The following is a 27,883-nucleotide window of genomic DNA, read 5'->3' as shown; positions in this document are numbered from 1 at the left end:
ATCCATCTGCCTTATTTTTTCAGGCTTATTCTTTATATGGATCAGTAGTTCTGGAATGTGGATATCTGATAGACTGTTTCAGAGAAGTCCCTATTATGCCTTGACAAAATGAGAGATACATGTTAACCTGAAATGTGGCAGGAGATATGAGGCAATGGGAATATGATGCTGAAGAGAGAGAGTGTGAATGTGTAAAAGAGGGTTGTTAATAAGAAAATAGTTACCACTGGTGTGTATTTGAGAGAGGCGATCTCCCAGTGAGGATACTGCATTGTACTTCATGAATACGGCTCAGTCATAATAAATTCCTGCCTAACAGTTAGTTATTTAATACCAGATAAATAAATAAATGTTAACCTGCAATGTGCTTTTTACTTTGTGCGTGTTTTTTCTTTTGGGAGGGACAAATTCAATAGAAAAACTTCTAAAGTAGATCTGAATTCTTCCCTGCTGCCTATTTTACCCAGATATTAGAAGGACTTTTGCAACCTTTAATCAAACAGGAACAGTTTTCTGTGGATTTTTTTTTCCCCCCTCAAATACATAGCTGCTGTTTTGCAAGTTCCTTTTTGAAGTGGTAGTATTCTTTCAGACTTCTTAGCTCATTAGGAAGTTGCTTTGGGAAAAAGTAGTGCTCTGTTCACTCCCCTCTGGGGAAAAAAGATAATGATTGAGAAAAGATCATAAAATGAATAAGTCCAATATTTCTTTTGCACTTCTCACTTATGAGCTAGTAATTTTTGAATTAGGATGAAAGTTGCTGTGTCTGTGTTCTTCATGTACAGTATAGAGCTTTTCACAAAGAGGGGAATGTAACCACCTCTGAGGTGAAGATTAGATGTTAGCCAACATATTAGCAGGCCTGCTTCCATCCCAGTGAATGTTAGTAGACTATTCCCTGACTTTTGTACACCTCTTGTAGTCTCCCTTCGTTTCTCCGCAGTAGGACGACCTGATTTTTAGGAATGCTAAAAGTGGGACTTGCTTGAAATGATATGAGATGAAGGAAGTAGATTTTTCTAGTTGTCCTGGATAGGGAACTGTGTGTGTCTTCTGTAATCAAATGTTACATGCCTGGTAACCTCTTCTCTCCTCTTGTTCTCTTACGAGGGCAAGACAGGGACACAGGACAAGTTCACCCTGGCAGACTCACAGGAAGAGTCCCAGGGAGCGTGGCTAAAGGTCAAGTACTAAGCAGGCTTTCGCTGTTAATTCAGCTTCCAAAAAGACTCCACAGGTTTTCTGATGCTGAGAAATACTTCAGTCCAAGTCCAGGCCACAGTGAATAAGGAGCCAGAGTGTATTTGTCCCCAGGGGAGATCACTTCCTATCTCCCAAAAGTAGCACTAGACGAGAGCTCTGTTTGGGAAACTGCTCATAGGAACTTTATTTTCCTTCTCAGTTATGGTTGTTAAACACATAGAAAGACAGCTCTCCAGTCCTCGTGGTCACTCGCTGAGGTGATCGGCTCCATGGCCGCGATGTGTGCGGGGTTTCCCGCAGGGAGGCAGCCGCCAGCCCTTGTCAAAGGCGGAGTCGGGGGCGGCGGCCATTGGTCCCATCATGTACAAAGGCGGCAGCAGGGCGGGCAGGCAGGGAGCGGCTCCTCTGTCAGGTGCCTAGAAGGGAGGGAGTTGGCCCCTCTCTCCTCGTAGTGACGAGGAACAGGGTGATACTGAAGTAAAAATGTCGTCCACCCGCCTGCTGAGACCAAAACCCAGGCGGAGCGGCCACGACCCCCCATGGCAGACGCCTACGTGCAGACGGAACAGGCTGATTGATACTGAAGTGAAAATGGCGTCCACACGCCGCACCGAGACCAAAACCCAGAAAGAGCGGCTACGACCCCCCATGGCAGATACCTACACACAGACAGGAGCCCCTGAGGACCGAAAGAGTGTCCCAGACCCCCAGTTGTGGGGAACTCCAGAATCTGGAAGGCCCCCTAGGGCCCAGAGGCAGAACTGGGTGTTGTGGGTGCAAGTGTGCCCAGCTGGATGAGCATTTTGAGCAAGTTGGTGTCTTGTGAGAGCAGCTCAACTGGTTGTGAAGGATCCAGGAATCCGAGCAAGAGATATGTGTCATATCAAGTGTTTGACACAGGCTGAGCAACAGCCCTGCCTTAAGTCCTCACAAGGGACTGGTAAGGGAGCCTCCGACTGAATTGGCACCAACAATGGGCTCAGAAGACAAGGGAATCTGGACCCTCAGCTCTGCTCGGAGCAGAAGGAACAATCTCCCCTTGCCCCTGAAGTGCCCCTATGCAGTAGATATGATGCTCTGGGGCTCAAAAAAGGAGAGGATGATAATAACAACAATGGTAATGGTCAAGCCTTAGGAAAGGACAACAGGATAAAGGTGGACCAGCAAACCATGTATATAAAAAACAGTGGACAAAGGGGAATGGTTTTAAACTGAAGGAGGAGAGATGTAGATTGGATGTTAGGATGAAATTTTTCACTCAGAGGGTGGTGAGGCACAGGAACAAGTTGCACAGAGAGGTTGTGGATGCCCCATCCCTGAAGTTGTTCAAGGCCAGGCTGGATGGGGCCCTGGCAAACCTGATTTAGTGGGTGGCAACCCTGCCTATGGCAGGGAGATTGGAACTAGACGATCTTTAAAGGTCCCTTCCAGCCCAAGTCATTCTGTGATTCTCTTCTGAGTGTCTCCTCTATACCTTGCAAAACAAAGCATCTGTTCAATTCCTGGGCTAAGCACGTTTATGTTGCTTGTTTGTGCCTCAAGAAATCTCACCTATACTTTTCCTGTTTGTTGGATTCAGCAGTCCTGTCAAACATCTATTTAGATCGTTAGCACAGGGTCACCTGTCTCTCAATGAGTTGGATTGTAACTCAGTTTCCATAAGGTAGAAGGCAGCACTTGCATATTTAGTTACAGTTACAGCTTTAAAGAAAAGTATATAAGAAAAATCAAAAGCTTATTGATGCCTTTAACAAAAAGATCTGATAAGAAGTCACACACATGGTGAATTTTCACATGAATAACAACATTTTTTGCTAGCCTGCTCCCTTTCAAAGTAGCTAGATGTGAGAAATGGTTCCTAACTTACGCTACTGCACAGGGTAGCACGCAAAAAATCTGAGATAGGTCAGGAAAATTGGGAAGTAATAAGCTGCTGTCACATTCCTGGTTTTTATGCCTTTGGTGTTGACTTTTACATCCAAGATGGATATTTTCAGTAACCTTTTGGTTTTGCTTCTTCAGTGCCGTCTTTGTGTTTCAATAGATATGAGACTAACCTTAAATGCACTGTGAAGAGGAAAGACAATACAGGGAAGTTCCAGTAAGAAGAACTTGGTATATAATCCAGTATCCAAGCATTCACATTTGATAAATCTAAGTACTCATAGACATATGGAGAACCTATATATAAATTTGTGGTTCTATCTGTAGACAGGTTGGAGAATGTGCAGACAAAAGTTATGGCTACTGAAACTGGGTGGGATGGGTAACATAACCTGAAAAAAAATGGATATTAAAGAAAAACAAAAACAAAAACACATGGTGCTTTATATCAAAGGCACTATTGCTTGATTTTGCATCAGAAATAACATGCCATTACAGGAACTTAAGTCTGTATCAATTAAAGCTCTTTTAGGATTGCAAGTAAACATTTATTACTTTCACAGGAACAGGAAAAAAAAAAAAAAAAAAAAAACAAAACTATAAGTATTTGCCTGTGATGTTTGGGAAGAAATTCTATATTACCACAGGTGATATTACTCAGGGAGATGTTTGTTTAGCATTATTAAAAGTAAAACATTACAAACACAGATGCTTTGTGGCCATACAAGCTGACTCCGAATTGGGCTTTTTCCAAAGGTCAAAGTCTCATTACTGACCCTAAATTTACAAATAGCTGCAGGGGTAACAGAAAATATGATTTACCTTATGCAAGCACAACACAATATCAACCTGAAATGTGTATGTTTGGAACTGGATGGTCGGCTTAAGATTAAATTGTCAGCATTACTAAAACGAAATGTGCGTTAAAATGGAAGCAGTAACAAAATTTGTGAGCCACTGCAGAATAATCTAGTGAAAGTTTTAATCATATTAACAGGGAAAAGGGGGGAGGGGGGTGGAGGGAGGAAGGAGGGAGGAAATTGAAACTAAAAGAAGAAGAAATGGTATCTAAAGCTTGAACAAGTGAAGGAAGTGGATGGACATGAGTTAAACCTTTTCTACCTGAAATATTTCCAGTTTCTGGGAAAGGAGAGGGCTGGAAACATTGGATATGCTGAAATCCCCATTTTCTAAATAGTGTGCTTTCTCACACTTTTTCACATACTTTCAGTATTGTTATGCTCCAGTTGCTTATATCACAGGTGAGCAACCCTGAGCTATCATTGCAAATACTGCCTCTTAAGCAGCAACTTTTATATACTAAAAAAGTTACCACTTGGTGTGTGTGTGAGCTGCTTGGGTTTCACGCTAATGAGTAGTGTAGTGTATTGGCACTTCAGAGACTGAGCATTTTTTCCAGTGTTGGCACTGAAATTCAGTAAGACCCTGCACTTTCCTTTACGCTGAATCCTCTGTTAAGGATTGTGGGTTTTGTTGTTTTTTTAACCTTGTGTTATGGTCTGTTCTATACCTTAAAATGAATATATAGCAGACCTTGATCTCAGTAGTAACAGTAGACTGTTTCACAGAAAAAATGCTTGATAATGACTACAAAAACAAGAAGTGCACCACCCGCCAATATCCATTTTGATACCCTTGAGCAGAACATGTTTTTCCTGACTGTGCTGTCAAGGGCAGAACTTCACTCTTTCAATTCCAGTGTGATAGAAGGAATCTCAAAGTTACATCTGAAATGTGAGAACATGAGGTAAAAGTAGGTGGGAGAGAGGTGATGAAGAAAGGGCAAATTCATTAATGTTTTAAAAACTACATCTGACTCTCCAGACCTTTTGTATGATAAATTTGTGCCTTGTGATTTTCATCCTGGCCTTTTCCTGCTCTTCAATTTACAAACTTTGATGTACGCCTTTACTGTGAAGAAGAAAAAATGTGCAAATGATTTCACTGCAGATTTAACTTTTTTAATTTCTCTGGCAGCTCTGCTTCAATCATGCTGAGACATGTAGCTAAGACCCTATGCCTACGACCCTTGCTTTGAGGATGAAGCTATACGAACAGAACTTACAAGGCAGTTGTACCTGAAGAGTGTTCTTCCTTTCCCTCCTTGTTCTTGATGATTCCTCAGCCTCATCCTTATTTTTCCCCTCTGATCAGCTTCACTTGCCTTCCTGCCCAATCACAAAATCTGTACGTTTTCTTTCTTTACTATGTTGTACAATATTGATCTACCACATTACTGCAACTCTTGCAATCATTCTTCTCATAATTAGGCATACTTCAAGTCATTAGATTAATTAGAATAACCTTGCAGTAATTACACTTGCTGTGCAATTACCACTGGAATTACATAATCCAGTTACTTGCCAGGTTTGCCTTCAGTTTCACTTTGTAGAAACACATTGTACCTGGGCACCCTCTCCTGTTAAAGCTGGTGCTCCTTGTCCAAGATGAGCAACGCAGACAGATGAATACGGCAAATTATTTCTTAAACTTTGTTTCTGATAGATGCTTAATGTGTCAGTTGTAGGTACCATATTGCTATTGCCTTTGCTGTATTCCATATTTCTTGGGTTTAAGTTCAGGCTTGTTGAAAAACTTGTTCAAAATACCAGAACCTTGGACTGTCTTCTGCCTTAGTTGTTTTGGTAGAGGAGATACAAGGACTCATAGAATGGTTCCTGAAATTGTTCACATGGCCATTGATCCTAAGGCAGAAGGGCTGGGTGGAAGCCTCCAGGACAGGCATGGAGTGCCAACATTGGGTGAGGGTGCTCAAGGATAAAGCTTGAAAGTACAAGTAGTTTATTTTCAAAACTTTCTTAATAGCAAAGTCATTTCAGAGCCAGTTCTATACAGGCAGGTGGCAAATCAGGCTCTGGAAGCTACTCTTACACATCAGAACCCAATGGTTTTTAGTTGAAAGCATGGTCCTGAAGGGCTCTGCAAAGCCAGGTTCTTGTCTGTACAGGTTTCCGCAGGGTAGTGTCAAAATTGCCGCTCACAGTCCAGAATTTATGCAGCCATTGAGACCACAAGGCTATTAAAACACCTTTAAATGAATCAGAAATGTTTTATCACTGAAAATAGGATTCTGGAGAAATAATATATCCTGTTAAAAATGTTGCATGGTTAATGGTCTTTGGACCTGACCCTGAAAAGTGGTATAGATGATTGAATCCTTTCTACAATGAATGATCCAGAACTATGAGAGGATGCAGAATCTTAGTTCATGAGTCGATGTGCAATAGAATTACCCTTCTCAGTCAATAAGAGTGTTTGCATGATTACGAATTATTACTGGGAGTCAAGCTTGCAAAATGTATGGACAGGGTGGGGAATGTATCATGGCAATTTCTGCTACCTTATAGTTCCTGTCGAACTCTGAATACCCAGTCTAGCATTACACTTGATTTCAGCAGCTGTTACAAGCAACGACTGAGCTTTGCCACATCAGTATCCCCATTCTGGCACTATGACCAGAAGAGCTAGTAAAGGCTCTATCAATAATACAAGCGTGTTAAGTTGACCACCCATTTTCTAATCATCTTAGCCTCTAAACAACATTGCATTGAAATGTCTTTGCCTGGTCTATGCAATATTTATGCTGCAGAGCTGCACTGGGTTATAAAGAAAATAAGCTTTTTTTTTTTTTTTTCTTTTTTTTTTTCTTTTTTTCTTTAGAGAAATGCTGGTATTGCAAGCCCAGAGAACAACTAGTATGAAGGATGCTTTCTGGAAGGGTTCAGCAATGAGCTCTCAGTAGTGCTTTTATGGTTCATATCAGAGTAGGGTTGTCAACATCTCAAAGATGTATGGCTTTAAATTTGTATAACGTTAGTTGACAATGCAACATCCTGCTGGCTGGTGGGGTTCTGGACTAAGGGGCTCCTTTTTCACCCCACTTTTGCTTGTGTAATTTGTATTTAGTTTTATGTTTTGTTTAAGATGTTGCTCTCCCACACCACTTTGGTATTATTAAGAAATTATTATTCTAAGCACAGAACTAACTTTTACTGGCAGGAAGCGCATCTTCAGGGGTTGCTATAGTAAATATGATGTTGAAATACCCTTGGCAGCAATGAAATTAGAGCACTGTTAGCATGCACACAGTATACTCAAGTTCAGAAAATAATGTATTATTTTGGTTGATTCTGTTAATGCTCCGACATATTTATTTTTCACCTTCATGAGCACAGTTGCTCAAATTTGCAAGAAAGAGTCAACGAGGAAACCTTTTCCCTTGTTAAGTTGCATTATGTATTAATCCATTTGGAAAGTGGATGGTAGCCTATCAGGCTGGTAGAATTACATGGGTTATAGGAAACAACAGAAAGTCATTTGTGTGTTTGTGTCCATTGCGCATTTGCACCTCCATTTCCTGAAGTCAGTGGTAATAACTCAGGCCTTGCTGTTCTGAATCTCTGAAATGGAGTTAATTGTACAGGGGAATCCTGGACTGTGCCAACTTAAATTCAGTACTGAGCTAGATTTAGTCTGTTTTTTGTCTATTTAAGCCTAGCATACTGTGGAGGGTAAAATGACTCACTTTCTGCTTCTCTCACCTTTTATTCCTACCTCTTCCCACTTCTTCTGAGTTAGCCAGAAGAGAAGATGTAGCAAGCAAGAGCTGATACAGGCATCTTGTTTGGTAGGAAAGCCTGTGTTCCAATAAGGCAAGTGCCTTTTCTTGTTTGCGTAGTGTGATGATTTGTTGGTAGGGTTTGCTTGGGGATTTGTGACTTGTAGATGAATGTGTTTTGGACCTCACTGAACCAGTGAGGCAAAAACAAATAAAAGGAAATGAAAAAAACAGCTGGCTGCCAAACAAATGCAAAATGAGGACTCCATGTACGCTTCTGTAAATGAAAACTTTTTTGGGGGAAAAAAGTACTTTTCATGAAAGATTTATCAAAACAATTTTTGAAGAGCAAATTCAAAGTAAATGGAAAGTGAGTGAAGGCAATAAAGATAAATGATCATAAATTAACCCAGCCTTTTCTCTGATAAACTTCAGACAAGTAAAGTTCTTTAGATGTATTTCTCTGTGCTTCTGTAAAGTGGTCAAGACTGACAGAAGGGTAATTATTAAAACTGGAGGAGATGAGAATCAGCTGTGGCGAAAAGGGAGATAAACGTGCTGATCTGGAAAGGAAACTGTTGGGCTGAGGGGAGGTTACTATTGAATTCCTCAAGCGTAGGCCTCGCTTAGTACATCCATTAATAAACTTGATACGACGTAGAAATATTTTAAATAAAATTGTTGGAGGCAGTGTTAATACAGAGGATTGAAATACCATGCCAGAAGAATGGGATGGCCTTGAGAACTGAAGCAGTAGAAATGAGATAAAAATGTGATGAAACTGAATAGAGCAAAGTACGGGGTCCTGCACAGAAAGATTTACAAGAAGAATTTTTGTTACTAGTTCAGGTGGCATCAAGTGGAGATAATAGCCAGAAGGAAAATCTAGGTGTATTCAATGAACTTCATTTGACTGGGAGCCACCACTGCATCAGAACATACGCAAAGAAAGTCTGAGAGGATGAATCAGGCAAATGCAATCTATTGTGCACAAAAAGTCTAAGGACACTTAATGTGCACTCAGAGAAAATGAAGGCTGAAAAAGGGTGTGAGAATACTCTGCTGGGGATAAACAGAAGCAATTCAGGGTATAGGAAGGCCAGAACAACAAACCATAAATGGGTCAGGAGTAAACTGACGATCAAGAATTGCCATCGTCATAGTAGTGATAGTTCAGCATCCTGGAAAAAACAATGAGTCCAAGAAACATATTTAATAAATTGTGTCTAATAATTATGTGAATGCAATGATATTGTAAGGCTGATGACTAGTAGTAAAGAATTGGACTGCATGTCATTAGTCTTACGTGCATCCACAAGTACTTTTCCAGTAAAATTAAAGCCAGCAGAATCAAAGCAAAACAAAATCTGTCCTGAGTCACCATATGCACTTAGGTTGTTTTTCCTTAAATTAACTGGTTGGAGGGAATCTTATAACTCCTGCGTGTATGTAAGATGGAGTAGTGATTATGCTATAATGTATTGATTACTTTGATTCTTTCTTTCTCATTATATCATTTTGGAAAGTGTACATACCTTTTCTGGAACCAGTTTTGATGCTAAATATTACAGCAGATCCCTGTGTCATGTCTGTCAATGTAATTTAGTTAAATTCAGTGCAGTTTTACGAACCGAGGTCTTGGCTTTCAGGTTCTGCTGAATCATCTGACAGGAGCCACTTCTGCTATACTACTAATGTGTAAAATAGGAAAAAAAAAAATAAATCAGGTCTACAGATTCCCTTCTATATTCCTAAGGAATATTTTTAGGACTCCACATTTGATAACGTCCTCTACAAAGCTGGAATCTTGCTGTTGATGTGGTTGGGAGATGGATGATACCACAAGTGACCATCATGAACAGTTGTCACTGAGAGTGAAGTCATCAGCTCATCTTCAACTGCCTTATTCTCTAGATGTCTTTGAACCTACATCAATTTACACCCTGACCCCCAATCTGAGATGTGCAGCCCGTGAATAGTGTCTGATACATCCTTGATTTTCTTGTTGCCAGGGTCACATCATCACTGTCAACTTCTCTGGCAGAACATTTATGATTTACAGATACAACACAAGCTTATTCAGCTTCTTAATTCAATCAGATATTTACAAAAAGCCATACAAGATATTTGCAAGCCATATCCTATCTGAAAACACAATTATATAATGTCACCGCTGTTATGATTTCCTTGTCATTTTAAACCACATTTGCAATAAGGGGCTGATGAAAAGCTCATTGAAGTCAATGAAGGCCAACGAGTTCTACTTCAGCCTTTAACATGCTTAATATAATGAGAAATGTACTATGTTGGTCTTGGTGTTCACTGCTGCTGTTTCTCCCTTTCTTTTTATTTATTTTTTTCTTGTTTTCCATGTAACTTGATTCTCTAAAGCTGGGAGGATCTGCACAGAGCTCAGGTAGGAAACCGTACTGAGATGGGTCAGCAACTCCTGAGTACTACTTAGTGGAGACATGGGATGCTTCCCCCTGCCCCTTTCTCCAGGCCTGGCAAAGGGGGGGTACTTCCAGGCAGTATTTTGCCAGGCTGCATTTCATATGGCAACAGGTTAAAGCCCACGGTCCCTTCCCTGCTGCCTGCAGTGTTAGCACTGTTTCTCATAGCTACAAACCACCTCCAACACCGCTCTTGCTTGATTCCAGTGAAATACTTCGTCTTTTGAAATAATTACTTCTGGTCAAGATCTCATGCAGTGACAAGCTACAGGAAAAAAAAGTTCACTTCCTGAAAAAAAAAAAACGACAACAAATGTGTGTGTATATGTATATATATATATATATACACATATATATACACATATATATATGTGTATATATACACATATATACACACACATAAATTACCACTTACTCTTTAAAGTTTCCCTTGTTCTCAAACATGGTGGGCTGGCATTTCTGTAGGGCTTCGAACCTACTGCCTTGCTCCTTGCAATGGCCACAGATCACTTTTCAAAACAGATGGTGTCAGATTTTGTTTTCCAGCCTGTGCCTGGGAGGGACTGTGTGTGTCAATCACCACCTGTTTTGTGCTGGGCTCAGGCAGAGCTCCTCAGTACCCTGATGTAGCAGTGCTGGCTGAGTTATTGTATTATCCTCTTTCAGGTGATGAAACTCAGAATTTTGGCTTGGGCCTCTGTGTAAAATAAGAATTTCAAATCATTTTAATAAAAGTATGCTTCCCCGGTCTGCAGGCACTCTTTGCTAGATGAATATAGGCATCATGTTGGAGAATGGTTCCTTCTCAGACCTCCAGTTAAGTCCGGCTCTGCTTGTTTCTATACGGGCTCTCACAGCTTTCACATGCCTCATTTTCTCATACTATCTGCTATGGTGACTAATTTCAGGATGAGCTCATTTACTGATAACACAGCAGTAGATAAGCAGTTTAATGGAGAATTGTAAAACCTCCCTTAACAAGGTGATAGAGCAGTGTCAGGCATGAGGAGGCAGCTATGACCAGCTCCATCTTCCCCCCAGTAAAAGGGCAGGCAGGGTTTTGAGTAGGGAAGAGAAGAAATCCAGAAATCTTCAGAACTAAGAAGATTGAGACATTGCTATGTGTAAAATAATCAAAGCAAGCAGAGCAGACACTTTGGGAGATGGTGTGGCTCCTGCTCAGCACCACCTCTCCAGCCTGAGGATGCGAGCAGCCCGGTGTTCAGTCTCACTTTCTCAGGAAAAGGCAGCGTCCTCACCTGGCATAAGAAACTGGACAATCCATTCTGTGCCTTGGAAATACTTCTTTGTTTCTGTGCTAGTTTATTTTCCAAATATTACAGCGCTGCTACCTTGCCTGCTTCTCCTTCACTTCATGTTTAGCTACTTTACTTTTTACATCCACATCTCATCTTTGCAGTGGAGCAAGTTTGCACACATTATTTTTGATAAACTGACTTATAAAAACATGCTGTGGGGAAAAAGAATGCATCTCTTGTGTCAGGAAATAAAATGCTTTATCAACAAAACTGATTTGGCAGGGTTCACAATAACCTGACGATGACTCTTGTGTTTGCAGAAATCTGTTTGAAAATATTTTGTTGTTGCCTTTATGACTTTTCACATTGTTGGTCATACGGTGCTTTGCTCAGCCTTAGGCACCATAAAACATTTTGAAATGTATTTAAAAGCTATTGAAATTCACAGAAGAAAAACAAAAAAAAAGTATTCATGAAAGGTTAATAAAACAAAACATGTTGTCCAGCTTCCCAAACCCACAAACCCATAAGGTAAAAGTCCAAGAACAGAGAAATGTCTCATGATTATATGCAGTTATGATCATGAGCAGCCTCTACCAAATTGTGTTGTTACATGAAGCCCCTGCTAGCTACTCTCTGTTGCTGAGTATCATGAATGCTACTTGATACAAGGGGATATTTTCAGAGCAAGCTTTTGCTGCCCAGTACAAGTACGAACCAGTCCATGGCCAGCTCGCTGCTGGCAGGCTGGTAAGCAGCAGTGGAGGAGCTAAGTCCCTTCTGCACAGGACTGCCCAATGCAGCTGTTGTTCATCCCAGCAACTTCCAGATTTATTTATTTTTTTTCTTTTGTTTGTATGAGTTTGTAAATGGTTGTCATTCTGCTGCTTAGATGAGAAAGTCTGCAGAAGTGCAAGTCAGGAATGCTGTTGATACAATCTTCTTTTTCTTGTTTTAATTAAAAATTGAAAATACTTTTTTTTTTTTTTTTTTTTCCCCTGGACACGTCATAGAATCATAGAACAGTTTGGGTTGGAAGGGATCTTAAAGACCATCTCATTCCAAACGCCCTGCCATGGGCAGGGACCCCTCCCACTAGATTAGCTTTCCCAGGCCCTCATCCAGCCTGGTCTTGAACCTCTCCAGGGATGAGCATCCACAGCTTCTCTGGGCATATTACACACAGACAAAAGTGGGCAGTCCTCTTGTTCCAAAATCCCTTTTTTGCCATCTCAGAGTAATGTTTGTCACTCCTTTTTTAGTCTGTAACTAATATTCTACACATATCACGTAGCCCTACACTGTATGCAACATCCCAAGCCCACAGACGTTTCTAGAGTGTGAGATTCACATATTCTTCCCCCAATTTGTTTCAACGTGTCATTGCTTTTGAATGTAAGACATCTCACCCGGTAAACAGAAATATTTTTCATCACATTGTTAGCCCTGAGATGTTACAGTATTTGTACATTGAAGCTTATTGCTGTAGAAGAACCAGGAGAAGATCTAAAAGGAAAGAGACTGTGTTGTCAAAGAAAATCCCTTTGACTCTATTAGATGGCGAGGAAAAATATGCAGATGGACCAGAGCTGTCAATTTATGTAGGCAACAGTTTATGGAGATCTCTGACAAAAACATGGCTGTGCGTTACCAGTAAATTTTTGACATCTATTCTTAGTAAAATTCCCATCAGTTGTGAAGTATTACTTCACAGGTTGATGGTGTCAACTTGACTTTCAAAACTGCAAAAGTGAATCTGGACAAGACCACAAACAAAGTGGTAATGAGGAGAGAGATTCTTGGGAATGAATGTCTATTCCATCATTTTGTTTTGTTTTGATTCAGGTAGGTACAAAAAAAAAAAAAAAAAAAAAAAAATTCTTGCTTCTGACCTGTTGTTTTTTTTTGTTTGTTTGTTTGTTTTTTTCCTCCTTCTTTCTGGGGTGAGGAGAATGACAGGTACAGGGCCACCTCAAAACAGCACAAGAAAAAAAGTCCAGCTCAATTTCACTTGCTGCAAGTCTAAAAACTGATTGTTAAATAAAAGCATGAATTGTTTTGCTCCATTAAACAAGGAAGCATCAAACCAAAAATCACATAGATTCCTATTTGTTTTCTATTTACTATTCTGTTTCCTTTGGGATGCTGCTCTTTTTGGATGAAATATGTTGTTTCTTTTTTTTTTTTTTTTTAAGGAAAAGATACAGGTTCTCAAACTTGTGTTTAGTATTTTAAGCATTTGTACCATTTTTCTCACTCCTACAATGTCAATAAAAGGCAGAGAAACTGATCACTGAGAAGTGCTACTCTCCTTTGTCAAATGTAATATATATGAGGAAATGAAAAGGACTTCTAAATTGTCCCCAAAGGTCGCAGCATCATGGCACTGAGGTGAACCACTGAAATAACACTGTTGAAAAGAGATGGATACATTTACTCACAGATCAAAGATGCATCAGTTAGCTATGGGTGGCAGAAGAGCTTGATTGTCCTTGAGGTGTGTGAGGCTTTCTGAACTGTTTGTGATGCACTTGAAACATCACAGCCAGATCTGAAGGCACTGACTCACAGCCAGGGAGAAAGGCATGTGCTGAACCCAGAAGTTCCCATTGTCCCACTGTATCTGTGCCTGACCTGAAAGGTGCATTTATGCCAAGGTCGGCTCCTTGTTGGCTTTGATCTACAAGGTGCAAGAAGATGGCAGCTAAGTGGTTTGTTTTCTCTGGGTACACGGAGTAGGTGAAGGCTTCTGCATTGAAGGCATGAGTCTGCCATGTCCAAGCTTTGCTGTATCAGCACAGCTACAGTGGTATAAATCATACATGTATACAGGAAAGTCTGTGTTTTCCTTTTGGCAAATGTTGAGCAAATTCCAAAACAAGACAGGAAAATTGCTCAATGAGTTTCCCTGATTATTTATTAAGAAGTTGCCCTTCTCTTTTGAGCTGCCTGCTTCACCTCGGTCCTGAAGTGTCACAGTCAGGACAAAATGCTGTAAAAGACTTGCATGGGCCTTTAGCAGAGACACCTGGATAGCAGAAACAGGGTCACGGTGACTGATCAAAATAAGAGTTCAGTGCCTGGTTTGGTTACTGCAGGGGGATTCAGGGCTCTGAGGTCATGAAGTCTCTGGTAATGCTATTTCTTTTATAAAGTCACCCCAAAGGTTTTATTTTAGATCACGCCTAAGGCACTCTTCAGTATTTCTTTCTGCAGCAAGCCAACTGAAAGCTGAGTGAAGGTTTCCCAGTGAATATATTTTCTTTAATCCTGTACTCCTCAATTTCTTATGCTATCTCCAAATGTTCACAAGTACCTTCAGCCTATGAGAAGTCCAGTGAAATATGGATGTGTATGTATTCATCTCCTTCAGTTTTCCTTTCCAGTCACTGTTCACTATGTTTAGCCATTAGAACAACTTATCCATTCTTGGCTTGAAGGTTTTTTGTTGTTTGTTTTTATATAAATATATATTATCCCTACACTCTTGTATTTCTCTATCTGCCAGAATACCAACTCCTTGGAAGCCCAACCTTTGCCCTGTCAGCTCTACAGTAACAGGCAGATTTTTGTGTAGGAAAACCGTTTTATAAGCTAGAGTTCTTGTATTTCTGCTTTATAATTGTGGTATCTTAGACTCCTGGACATAACTTTCCATTGAGGCTACAATTATCTTCTGCTCTCATACCAACATCTTTAGTTTTCTTTTCCCCATGGAAGCATTTTTCTGGAGCTCATTAGAGCATCACTGAAGATTGAGGAAAGGGATTTTAATTTGAAGCACATAGAAGCACTTTTCTCTGTACACAGCATTTACGGGAAGAGAAGTGGCAATGTGAGTACTCTAAAAAGCCTAGTAAGTTTGGACAGTTTCAGCAATAGCAGTGATTTTAGATCTGGTAAAGGCACCTTATAAATGAGAGATTAAAAAGATCAAGGTCTTTGTGTTATTTGGAAAGAAATTATGAGAGGACTAACAATTTCCAAAATACCTATGTGAAGAGATGTATGATAGAAAGAGGTAAAAATGTAAGATAATTTAGTGGCTGGAATCTGAAGATAGGCTTAATCGAGAAATAAAGTGCAAATGGTTGCTAGGACAACTTATGAATAAGTACAATTAGTTTTTCATCACTTCAAGACCTCAAAAAAGGATAAGAGGTCCTTTTGAAAAGTCAGGTAAATCAGAAATGATGGTTTTCCCTTGGAAGAATGGTCAATTCAATTTAAAGTAATAGTATTCTCTATCACTACACCTTATGCCTGGTTCCTCTGCTCTTTTTTTCTTTCTTGAAAATAAGAATGTCTGGGTGAGACTTTCCTTATTGGACTTAGTACTGGAAGGGAATTTTGAACTGCTAGATTAATCTCCATGGGTAGCAGGAAAAAGCTGCAGAATGGCTTTGTGTCATGTCCTCATCACTGTAACGCTTCAAAAAGAAAAACTTCCATTGTGGCATGACACACGGTGATCATACCACAACATTGTAACGTTACAATGCATTAGAGCTGTTGAATTTACTTAAGTACACAACAGTGATCCTTAAAACTTATGACCTGACCCACATCAAAATTGGGCCTTTTTTTCTATGTACTGGGAGTCTAGAGTTACTTGAACTCTTCAGGGCAGGAAATAATTTAGGTCTGTTTTTTATAGAAACAATAAGCACATACCAAATGTCCATCGGTTCCAGTGTAACACAGATCATTTAAGTCTTCCTGTAATCAATCTTAAAAGGCATCAGAATGCTCCCAGGATTAAAAGCTTTAGATATATATGTTTTATATATATTTTTCAACCAATGTATTAGTTGAAAATATCCACATTGCAAAAATATTCTTTTTTAAATTATACAAGGTACTTTGCTAAGTAAGCAAGCATTAACAATTTCATAGTAAGAATATGATCTGTCACAATATTTTCTGCTCTGGAAGAGAGGGGGGCTTCTCAGTAATAATGAATGATCCTGTGCATCCCATAATACTGACTAATAGCTGAGAGCACAGCCACATCCAGAAAGTAGAGCCACATGATTTAATGCAAGGCAGGCAACAGCAAGCTTCAAGGCATGTGGGTCCAGAGAACCAGAAGCTTAAAGGACCTAAAAGTCATTCTCAAATATAGTTAACATATAGAAACATTAAATTTATCACAAGATCATAAAAAGAGAAATATTTCAGAGTAGATTTTTAAAGGATTTAAAATGTAAAGGATTTTAAACGTAATGGTTTTGGCTGCAAAAATGTTCCAGTTTGATTGCACTCAGATGCGATAACACTGAAAAAACAGTTAAATGATGCAGATAGTGGCTGAATACTGTCATTTCCTTTCTGATTAAGGACTGCTCCTTAAATAGTACTTACTAAAAATAAAACCAAACCAAAACAAAAACAGCGGTAAAAACAAGAAAATCATAGTGATCTTATTAGTTCTTGGCTGTGAATTTATTAAAATGGTAATGCTGTGTCCTCAGCTAGGCTGGAATTAGCTGTCATCTTCAATTTCCTCTTGCTTAGAAAGAAATGAATAGTCAGTGAGTTTTGGCATGATAACTTTTTGTTTATTTTCTGTTGTTATTACCAGCTTGCAGTGGGTAAGGGCTAGCTGGTAACTGCTGAAAACTTTTGCAGCAACCGAACAGAGTCTGTGCATTTTTGTGGTGCTTTGGTTCACTGCAGGTAATAGAAGCTACAACCAGTTTGCATTTACATTAGTAAACTGGATTAAGAGCTACGACTCTTGATACCTGTTGGATTTTGCTATGGCATCTGACAAGGTTAATATTTTCATTTCTGAGGCTAAATAAGGGAGCTAGTAGTGTGGGTCTATGTAGCTAAAGACTAAATATAGTTGTGGCTTAAAATCAGAACAGATCACGAATAACAGTCACGAGACCCAGTATATCTGGTGTTGACAAATTCCTTATTTTGCAGCACTATGGCAGTTGCTACCATGTCAGGTGCTGTTTCTAGGTTTCATCCAGAACATTGAAATGATGATTCAATCCCCCTTGCCTTTTTTTTTTTTTTGTTAATAATGAAAAATTTTCCTTGTTCATGGTCTGACTTTGAATTCTTACAGCTGTTAGTACAAAGATCTTCCTTCCTCAGCTGGGGCTACTGCCATACAAATTAATATAATTGGCAACAATCTGTTTGTTGTTTTTTATCATAACTTTTGAATTATGTTTAAAAGTGAACTTCTTTTGTTGAAGAAGGCAAAAATCAATGGTTTATGAACAAAATTCTTCACTGAGGTAAATATAGCCATTGGCTGTAATTGATTTTGTCCTTGTGTGTTTGATTTCTTCTACAATTCCTCTCAATTCAACTTGTTTTTTTGGTACTTGAATCTTGATCAGCAAATTCCTCTGACTTCATTCAAATTGACTCAGACTTTCAGAGTATTAGAAGATTGTTTTTGGCCTTTCTATACCGAACAGCCAGTAACTTTAAGGTATTTACCTTACTTTATAAATTGTTCACATAAGGCTTACAGGAAAAGGCAAACATACATTCCTCTTCGTCCTTCCATAATACCTCAGACAGTATTGTTTTATTATACGTGACGCAGGTAATGTTCAAAACAAGATCCTAAACAAGTTGTACCTGGGCTTTTATATTACTACAGGAGGTACAGAACGGCCTCCGAACACATCTAAGAAGTACCAATTGTGCCATGCCCCTGCTTCTTAAAATGTAACCCTTTTGTTTTTGTGGAGTTACTAGGGTGAGGAGAGGTGGTTTCATCATTTCTGTGCTCCCCTTCTCCAAGAGGGGAAGAAATTCTGAATGGACTCTGTAAACTTCTTATACCATGTTTCTCATTCTGTCTGCTCTGCTGCAAGAACCAATCTGTAAGTAAATAAATACATAAATAATAATAAAAAAGAAACCTCAAACATCAGTTGTAGTCTATTACACATGTATGCTGAAGAGTTGATTATTTTTCCCTAAGAGCCAATGGGAGCTTTGTTACTTCACCAGCAAAACTATGACTCTTGCAGGCCAGGCTTACCCTTGCAGTGAAGTAACCTCAAAAAGTCTGAAGAGTCTTGGACTGAGGAATAAACGGAAATATTTCATTATTTATTTGAGTTTTTGCCTGATGCAAAAACTGGGATCTGCAACAAAACCACACAAAGCTCTGTGCTGTTTCAGTCAACCTGTTGGTTTGTTCCTAAATCTTTTCAGGTGAAAAGGATGTCTCTCTAAATCCCCTTCTCAGTTTGGTATTTCAGTAATTATGCTATTCCCTGGTGTGTAAGTAGACTAAAATTTTATGGACCCTGGAGTTTTGTTACCAATTCTGAGCAGTGGACTCTGCCAGAAAACTGTTTTGAAAGTGAAAATCCCATCCTGTGAAGGATCTTGAATGTTGTTTTTCTGTTATTCAGAAGTAATCCCAAATTCAGCTGGAGATATATCTATATTTTTAAGATGTGTATTTTATTTTGGATCTTTTGGAACTGAATGCTCTGTTTTATGCTTCCTAGTATACTTCTTATAAGAGAAAGGGGGAAAAAAGGGAACAAAAAGGCTGTGATTCATCGGGGGTTGTTTAAATGCATCCTCCTCTCTCTTCATCATCTAAAAAAAAAAAAAAAAAAAAAAAAAAAAAAAGAAGAAAAAAAAAGAAAAAACTTGGCTAAATCAGTTCTTTTACTCAAAGCATTTCTTTTGATTTTTGATTGAACTGTGTTTTCCTCCAAGAAACACAGTGTTCCAAATCAGTTCTTTGTTATTATGCTGTGGACTTTGATTTCAAGATGTAAGTTTAGATTCTCACTTCTTACAATCTCAAATATAAATCCTATACCTGATACTGGTTATTTTTCATCCTTTAACCTGATGTATGCTTTCAAGTGATGAGATAACATTTTCCTGATGTATCCACTGTTCAGACTAGCATAGAGAACATGAACATGACGTACCATGAGTTAGTACCCATTTTATAAGTGCCATTACTGTCATCCAGCTACTATTTCTGTATTAAGTGGCTTCTGTTCTGAAATACTCCATTCATCTGCATTAGAAAAATAACCGTGAGCAAGAAACTTAACAGAATAATTTTCAACAAAATATATATAAATAGCCAAACATATTAGGTCAGGTTGATAGTGATAAAATTAGCACATATCTTGAATAAACATGAAAGATGATTTCAGTATGTGGCAGATTGGCACCTTTTTAGTTAACTTTGAGGGAGGAATTCTCAATTTTATTTTTTTTTCCAAAATCTTTCCCTAGCCCATCTCTCTTTCTCCTCTTCTTTCTGTTACACAAACCAAATTGATTTGGAATTTTTTTTCTTGGCACACTTTTCTTTCTATATCTGAATATGATTATTCCTCACTAAAATTTCAGCCTCTTACTCATAATATAGGGAAAATGATATCACACGATCTGTTTCTAAGGAGAACATACAACACAAGTCATTCTGATAACTTCATGGGAGTGAATAAGGGGATAAGGGAAATGGATTTAAATGGAATTTCATTTGATAGCTTGTGAAACTGGCAGCGTAGACAGAGCTGTGTCTTGGTGCACAACTGTTATCCTGAAACATTCAGGTGAATGCTGTGAGGCAAAGGAAAGCAGTTATTAATGTTTGTCTGAAGCATTGGGTTTGGTTCTGGCTTACCTGTTTACCAGTGGGAAGCAGAGCAGTACAGACCACAGTAGAAATAATTACTTTTTTGAAAGGGTAGCTGCTTATACTGCAGTCTTGTCTTCAGTATTTCATGCAGAAATAAATGAGGGAGTGAATATTGCTGACTGCCAATAATTCTACTGACTCACTCTGTCTTACTTAACTACCAATTACTGTATTAAAATGTGCATCAGTAATGTTATTGTCAGGCTCAAATCTTTGTCCTCCTTAAGCTTAACTTGTAGTTTTATTAGAGAGCATCTTACCTTAACCAGCATTAGAAAAACATCAGAAAACAACAAAATAACATAGATACAGACAAAAATATGGTAGCTATAACAGTAGTTATTAAGAATCCAGCTACTATTGATAGGAAAAGAAGTCTGAAACAGTCTACTTACAATGTAGTCTACATAGTTAGGTTTGTTACAGATAAAGTAAGTACAAAAGGATGCTAGCATAACATGGACATAGTGAGCATGTGTTCACTTGTACTCAGAATTATCCTGGCCCAGTAATTTATTTTAATCTGCTAGTACTGGGAGCTGTCACTGTTGTATGTCTAGCCTGAGAGTTTGGTCTTGCCCTCCTTCCCATCATTCTGTGAGATCTCACTCAGTTACCAGTTTGTTACTGCTAGAGATCTATCAGAAAGCTAAAAGTACCAGCCAGTCATCCCAGGCAGGGTAACGTGACAGAACTTCCTTTGGAAATATTTGTCACATTCAGGTGAAGATTCTGAGATGGTGTTGGGCAATCCACTGATTTCTGAATTACCAAACCCAAGAATGAAATGTTTTGTCCATTGGCGCAGTAGTATAGCTTGTCTGTGGAACTTGCTTCCAGATTGTTTCTATATTGACCAGTAAGTAGAAATATTAATTTTAGGTTCTAGAACTGTCATTATTTCCCCCCTCCCTCATACAATGCAAATAAGACTAGGTAGAGAAGCATTTCACAATGCTGCAATAATTTCTTCTTGAATTCACCTGTAAAAAAAAAAAAAAAAAAAAAAAAATGCTCAGGGGAGGGCTGCAATAAGACCATAGAGGCTGTGAGATGAGCAGCTTAGGGGTCTGGGGTTGGGATGGGGATGCTCTTTGACAGCAGGAACAGTGTTTCAGAAGATATTCTGGAATATTTCATGAGATATTCTGGAATCCAAAAGACTGTGTTCTCTAATGCTGTAGCAGCACTTTAGCTTGGGACTGAAATGTTTGCTGCTTCCTTTACCGTATGGTCTTTTTGTTTTGCCAAGCCTTAGCAGGATGATGAAACCATTGCAGCCTTGAATAAGACAGTCTCAAGCATTATCATTGTATAATATTTCTTGGACAGCCAAGGGAGACAGTGTTCTCGTTTGTTTGTTTTACCTTTTCATTATATAGCTCTTATCTGTTTTAAAGATAATGAAAAAATCTTATATTGTTTTTCCACTGGAAGATATTTTCCTTGAACAGACGCATACAATCATTTGTTTTCAAAATTGGTTCCTGCCCTGTGAAATACTGCCTTTTTAATGCAAGAATTTATGGAAAACATTAAGAAAAAATCATGTCACCTCTTGGTTATGAATTATTCTTTCACAGTCAGTCCCTCAGAAGTGTTACTGAAGAGGTAAATACAAAGTTCATGTCTTCACAAAAGTCAGTATGTGAGCACAGTATTCTACATGGGGCTGCCTATTTGCAAGAAATAAGTGACTGGAAGTGGACACAAATTCTACAGCCTCCAGAAGGAAGAAATCTGTCTTCCTTCTTGAGCTTCCTCTTAACAGATTTCTAGGCCCTTTGAGAGCAGTAAACAGTAAAACCGAGGTTATAATGTGCAAAACAGGGCTGAGAGAGTGGTGTTGGGTAGACTTTGGTTGCAATGTCTCTTAGAGTTTCAAATACTCCAGATTTTCTGAAGAATCCTAGGTAGTCAGTCCTCACTAACTGCTGCCAGACCAGTTTTTCCCAAACGTCTTGCCCCAGATACCTTCTATAAGAGCATATTTCCATTTTTAATGATTCTCATGGTTAGCCATTCCAAGGAGGAAGACAGCACATCAAATAGAATCATAACATATCCTGAGTTGGGAGGGACCCACAAGGATCATCAAGTCCAAATCCTGGCTCCACAAAGGACCACCCAATAATCAGACCCTACATCTGAGAGCATTGTCCAAACACTTCTCGGGCTGCAGCAGGCTTCAAGGCTCTGACTGCTGCCCTGGGGAGCCTGTCCCAGTGCCCGACCACCCTCTGGTTGCAGAACCTTTCCCTAACACCCAGCCTGACCCTCCTCTGTCCCAGCTCCATGCCATTCCCTCGGGTCCTGTCGCTGTCCCCAGAGAGCAGAGCTCAGCGCCTGCCCCTCCGCTCCCTGTGAGGGAGCTGCAGGCCGCCATGAGGCCTCCCCTCAGCCTGCTCTGCTCGGGGCTGAGCAAACCAAGGGACCTCAGCCGCTCCTTATATACCTTGCCCTCTAGGCCTTCCACCATTTTCGTAGCCTGCCTTTGGGCACTACTCCCTGATAGTTTTACCTTCACAGGGTATTGAAGGTGAGGTTACTCAATGCTTTTTTTTTTTTTTTCTTCCCAAGTTGCAACAATTGCTCCGTTTCCAGGAATAGCTTACTTTTTTTTTTTTTTTTTTTTTTTTTTTTCTTTAACAGAAAAGTGAACCAAGATTCTTGCAGGAACAGTGTTTCCCAAAGAATACAGCGTTAATGACATAAAATACAATTATACTGAAATTATACTGAAAATCTGTAGTGAGTCAGAGTTCTGTTGTGGTGTTCCCTCAGTTTGTATCCATGTGTTTTATAGTTCTGCTGGATGATATCCCATGGGAGATAAAATAAATATCACATTTCTTAAAGCTTTATGAAGCACAGCAGGAATTTCTGAACCTACAGTCACGTTTTAGAGAAATAACCTCATTCTCTTTCTATCATCTCTCTGATAGTCCTACAATCAACATACAGATCTTCTGTCTCCCTGGAGGAATGCTAGCACACATAAATGCCTCAGACAACTGCTGAAAGTCTCTTTTCTGAGGACTCTGTTACAAGCCTTCAGACAGTGAGTCTGATGGATGTAATGCAAATAAACACCTATCTACTGTCAAATAGATTTGGAAAAGTTTTCTACCCCAAGAAGCTATCTTAGTATAAACAGACCAGGTGGTTCATCCAGATTATAGTTGAGGTCCCTGTAGATGCATAAGGGAAGCAATCATTCCTTACATGGTTACTTCTTTAAAATCAGTTGGAATCCCCAAGACATACTGCAAATATAACAGAGAAAAAGAGAGACAAAGAAGGAAATGAGGTAGAAAATCCTGGCCTAACTAGTGGTTTTAGGTGCCAGGGATTCTATGCAACCAGACAATATGTTCCAAGGGTTGTCGTGTATTTGTACAAGTCTTGCAAGCTAAACGTCTTAAGACAACAATCCACCTTCCTTCTGTCTTATCTCTATCTTACAGTCTTCTTGCTCTTTGGTGTATTATTTCTTGTAAGAAGTCTTTTCATCCAGGAATCTGAGTCTGATGTCATAACATTATTCTCTTTTGGAATTCTTTCCTTTCTTCACCATCTTTGTGTATCAGTACAGACTGGCTTTTAGTCAGAAGGGCAAAGTGCGGAATGCAAGGCAGCAGGTTTTAGGGTCTAGGCTTTTATAAAAGTTAATATAAAAACTGTTTCATTCTAGTATAGGGTACTCACTGACACAGGAAAGAGCGTTTCTTTGCTACAGGAACTGAGAAAATTCTATTAAGTTAGATAAAGGGCTTCTGAGCTTTTACCTCTGTTGGCTAAAATCTGGTTTCCTTTGAATTCACCTCTTATAAGAGATTACAGAGTGCTTGGTTGCTCTGTTGATATGAAAGGGGAAGGAGGATGAGTAAACCTCCCAGCCATTATTGTGCTCAAATGCCCAGTCAATGCACACAAACTCAGTTACAGTTTCTCCATTACAGTTTACCTAATCTTGTCATGAAACTATCATTGCCATAAAAGAGCTCTCAGTCAAGACCAAGAAGGGAAAGTATTTTCTCTTTTTCAGAAACAGGAACTGGAGGTTTCTGCATGCTGCCTTTTATTTATTTATTTATATATATATATTTTTAACACAGAATTATATGCAGAATTCGGTAGTTTTCCTCTGCCTCATCTTCAATCTAACCAGTTCACCTTGTCACCAAAGCCAAGAAAATCTACTGCTTTTTTAAAAATCAGTGGTTAGGACAGCAGGTATAAGAGAGAAATTTCTTTTAAGGTTAATTTCAAGCTTGGGAATATCAATCTATTCCCTTTTTATTGGAAAAGTAAATATCCATATGCATGTTTTTTTCTATCTCTGTTTAAGATGCAATGTTTGGAAGATGAGTTCTCTATGTAATACTCAGAAATTCTCTGAGGTAGCTGTTAAATCTTAAACTGCTTATCAGATGTCTGTCTTTGCTGTTTGAGAGTCTTGCTGACCACGATTAATTTGTACCTGTGTTCCATTAAAATGTCTCAGGATCCTTGAAAGGGCTCCATCTAATAATGTACTACAAACAGTCCTTTCTCTTTAAGCTCAATGTACCTTAGGCCTTGTTATAACTGTGAAATAATACATGTATGTTGCTGGAGTGATACTGCAGAAGCAGACAATTCAGTGATATGGGTTTGACATAAAAGTTTGTAGTAAAAGCTGCATTCTTAATGATTAAGAGAAATCTTAATGATAAATATATATATTGAAAACATGCTAATTATATGTTTTAATCTTATTGTTTTAAATTACCTTTGACTACTGGTATTTATCAATACTTTGAATTATATATATATATAAAACAACAACAACAAATAATTGACATTTGAAAGATTAAAACATGGGTCTATATATTTATGGGTAGACAGGCAGGTGAGAATCATAAATACTATACTTTAGTTGTCAGCAGCTACTTGAAAGTAGCTTGATAAAATGTAATACCAAATAATTCTTATCTCAGCACAGTCTTATTCATCAGACTTTTATATGCCAGTGTTTGTTGGTACCAGCTATGGTGCTATCTGGTGCATTTTCCCCATACTTTGTTGAGTGTTCACTTGCATCTACCTCTTTTGCTGTTGCAAATGTCAGCAAAACAATTAAATAGCCTAGAAAAGACTGATGTAATATGGTTTGCCATTATAGAGGAAGTATTAGTCAATTCATTCTTGAGGCACAGATTATAACAAGGAAAGGAAACTGCAAATCCAAATCAGATTTAGTGAGAAGACAAGATTTAATTCATTGTCACCATATCTGGGAACTGTAATATAGAACCATGGAAGATAGAACTGGAAAATAACCAGTTCCATTATCTCATGTTGACTCTCCCTTCTGAGCCAGTAGATTTTTTTTCTCCCCACTACTAAGTCTTAAGATGTTTCTTCAGTATTCATCAATGTACTATCCTTTCATTTATGAGGTTGTGGGTTTTTTTTGTTTTGTTTTGTTTTGTTTTGTTGTTGTTTTTAAGAAAACTCTCCTCCAGCAAAAACTGAGTGCAATCTAAGAAAGAATATTCCTAGAGACCACCTGAGAAAGTGGCCATAAACCTGATTTGTTCACCAGCAGGATGTACCATATGTTCATCAAAATCTTGCAAACCAGACAGGGCTGATTTCTTATCTTGTTTTGTTCAAACATTTCAGTAAAGTTCGTAAGCTAAAAATATTCCGTACTAACCAGGGCCTGGTACAGAGCATGTACTTTGCTTGCCATCACCAGCCTCATCCATTTCTTTCCTGTCTTCTTGGTATGTCTTGACACCTAACACAAAGAGATGTTATGATTTCTGTGCCAATTACCTTAAGCAAGCTTGGGCTCTGCTCTACCTTTATGTCCTTTTCCTTAAGATAGAAAAGACTGTCATGTCATTCCTTATGTGAATATTCAGACTAAATTTCACAGCATTAATTATTACAAAGACTTTTTAATGGTGGAAGAAGACACAATATAAATAGCTCAGTATGTTTTTCCTTTAGTATCTGATCACTGCAAGCAGAAAAAAAAAAAAAAAAAAAGAAAAAAGCTTTTTAGCTTTTCTGATAGTCAGTGATGTATGTGCAGCACAGCTGCAAGATTCACCTTTGAGTTTGCCCTGCTGTAGATATTTCAGCAAACTTTTCTGTGAGAGATTTTTCTGTGCAGATCCCAAGTAAACATTTTTACCTTTGGCCTTGTAAATTTGAAGTAGGACAGGATCAGAAAGTCCAGTAGCAGTCTGTGGGTTTGATGGTGTATGTTTTAAGTCATAAACGTGGAAAGATGAAGGTTTTGAGTAACTCTGTGTGGTTGTACTGAATGTTAAACAAGAAAAGAAATGGCTGCAAACAGTTCACTGAAACATATTTTGCACTCTCCCTTACTCTTCACTCAACTCCACAGCAAAACACAGCTTCTTGCTTGGTCTGGTAACAGTCTGATCCCAAGGGAAGCTGCTTTTATAAATTTCAGTAGGCCATCTGGCTAAATACACTTGTCTTTACATCTGTACACAGTGTGCAGTATAGGCAATGATTATCACACATCTGTGCACATCCAAGGACAACAGCTGGCTTCATCTTTAATTAGAGTCAATGTAGGTTTAATGTTTGAGGAAAGCAGTGGATTGATATTTCTGGACTAATCTGTTAGAATAATAATCTTTCTTGAGCTGTAATGCTAGTGTGGTTTGACCATGCTATAGTGAGAATGCATCAGTGGGTAGCTAGCTTAAAAACAGCATAAACCAGACTCAATTCATGTAGACAATGACAATGTTGGCTTTAGTGTCATCTTAGGCCAGATTTGCACCAGCACCCAAATAACAAAAACTGTTGTGGCAACTTTGATGTTGAATATATAATCACCTCTGAAGCGTCCCTGATCACCAGAAGGTGCCAGGATCTTTCAGTCCAAATGGCTTTGATGAGGTCTGTGCCCACTTAACTCAGGAGGTGGGTGGAGGTAGTTGGACTTGCATCATGAGTTCACAACTGCCACATTGAATCTCTGCTGTTGTTGTTCAGAGGTCCACCAGCCTGGCTGGTGTATCATCAAACTAGAGAGTTGTTTGTTTCCTATCTCTACTTCCTTGGTTATGTAGACCTTCATTTTCTCCATGATTTCTCACTCTCCTTGAGTGTGTTTGTAACTGTCTATTTGCACTTGTAGAGAAATAGAATTGCTTATACGTTAACAAGCACCAAAATCATTCTGACTTCAGTTTGATGTATGGAAAATGTTCTATACGTTCACTTTTTGTTCTGAGTCTATCATAACTTTAATTATACTTCAGCAAGCTTTTTAAAAAGTACTCTTGATAATAAATAATTAATTAAAATAATAAATAAGTAATTGTAGGACTTATGCATATGAGCTCCCGTTGGGTCTCTGCAGTTCTAGTTTAATTAAGACTAAGGTCGCCATTTGAATTAATGAATGATAACAGGGATTTTTTTAATTTTTTTTATTTTTATTTTTTTTACATCATATTGATTCCTTCTCTATTGCTTCAGCACAGAGAAAGTTTATTAAAAAGAATGGAGTGATTCTGATAGATTTTTGGTACTTGGCAAGTGTAATCCGTGTTCTTTTAGAAATCTAATTTTCTAGATTAGTGAATCACATCTGATACTGCAAATGAGAAAATATTTATTACTTGGATAGCATAGCATGGAACACAATGTGAATAATGTGGATATTTTTTCTGGGTCAGCATTTCAGCAGTATTAGTGCCTAATATACTGCAATCATACAATGCTTCTGAGTACTGCGCTTGTATTTAGTCAGAGTTTTGTTTTCTTATCAGAATGAAAGGATTCT

The 27,883-nt window shown here is 38.7% G+C and overlaps 1 protein-coding gene across 21 annotated transcripts in view; it reads left to right on the top strand.

Moving 5' to 3' along the window:
• Positions 1-27,883, top strand: part of LOC311439702 (uncharacterized protein) — a 238,835-nt gene that overhangs the window by 78,279 nt on the left and 132,673 nt on the right. The window lies entirely within an intron of this gene.

The sequence above is a fragment of the Aythya ferina genome (genome assembly GCF_964211825.1).
Source record: "Aythya ferina genome assembly, chromosome: 7".
NCBI classification, from domain to species: domain Eukaryota; kingdom Metazoa; phylum Chordata; class Aves; order Anseriformes; family Anatidae; genus Aythya; species Aythya ferina.
The sequence above is the reverse complement of the archived record's forward strand: the minus strand, read 5'-3'. Positions and strand labels throughout refer to the sequence as shown.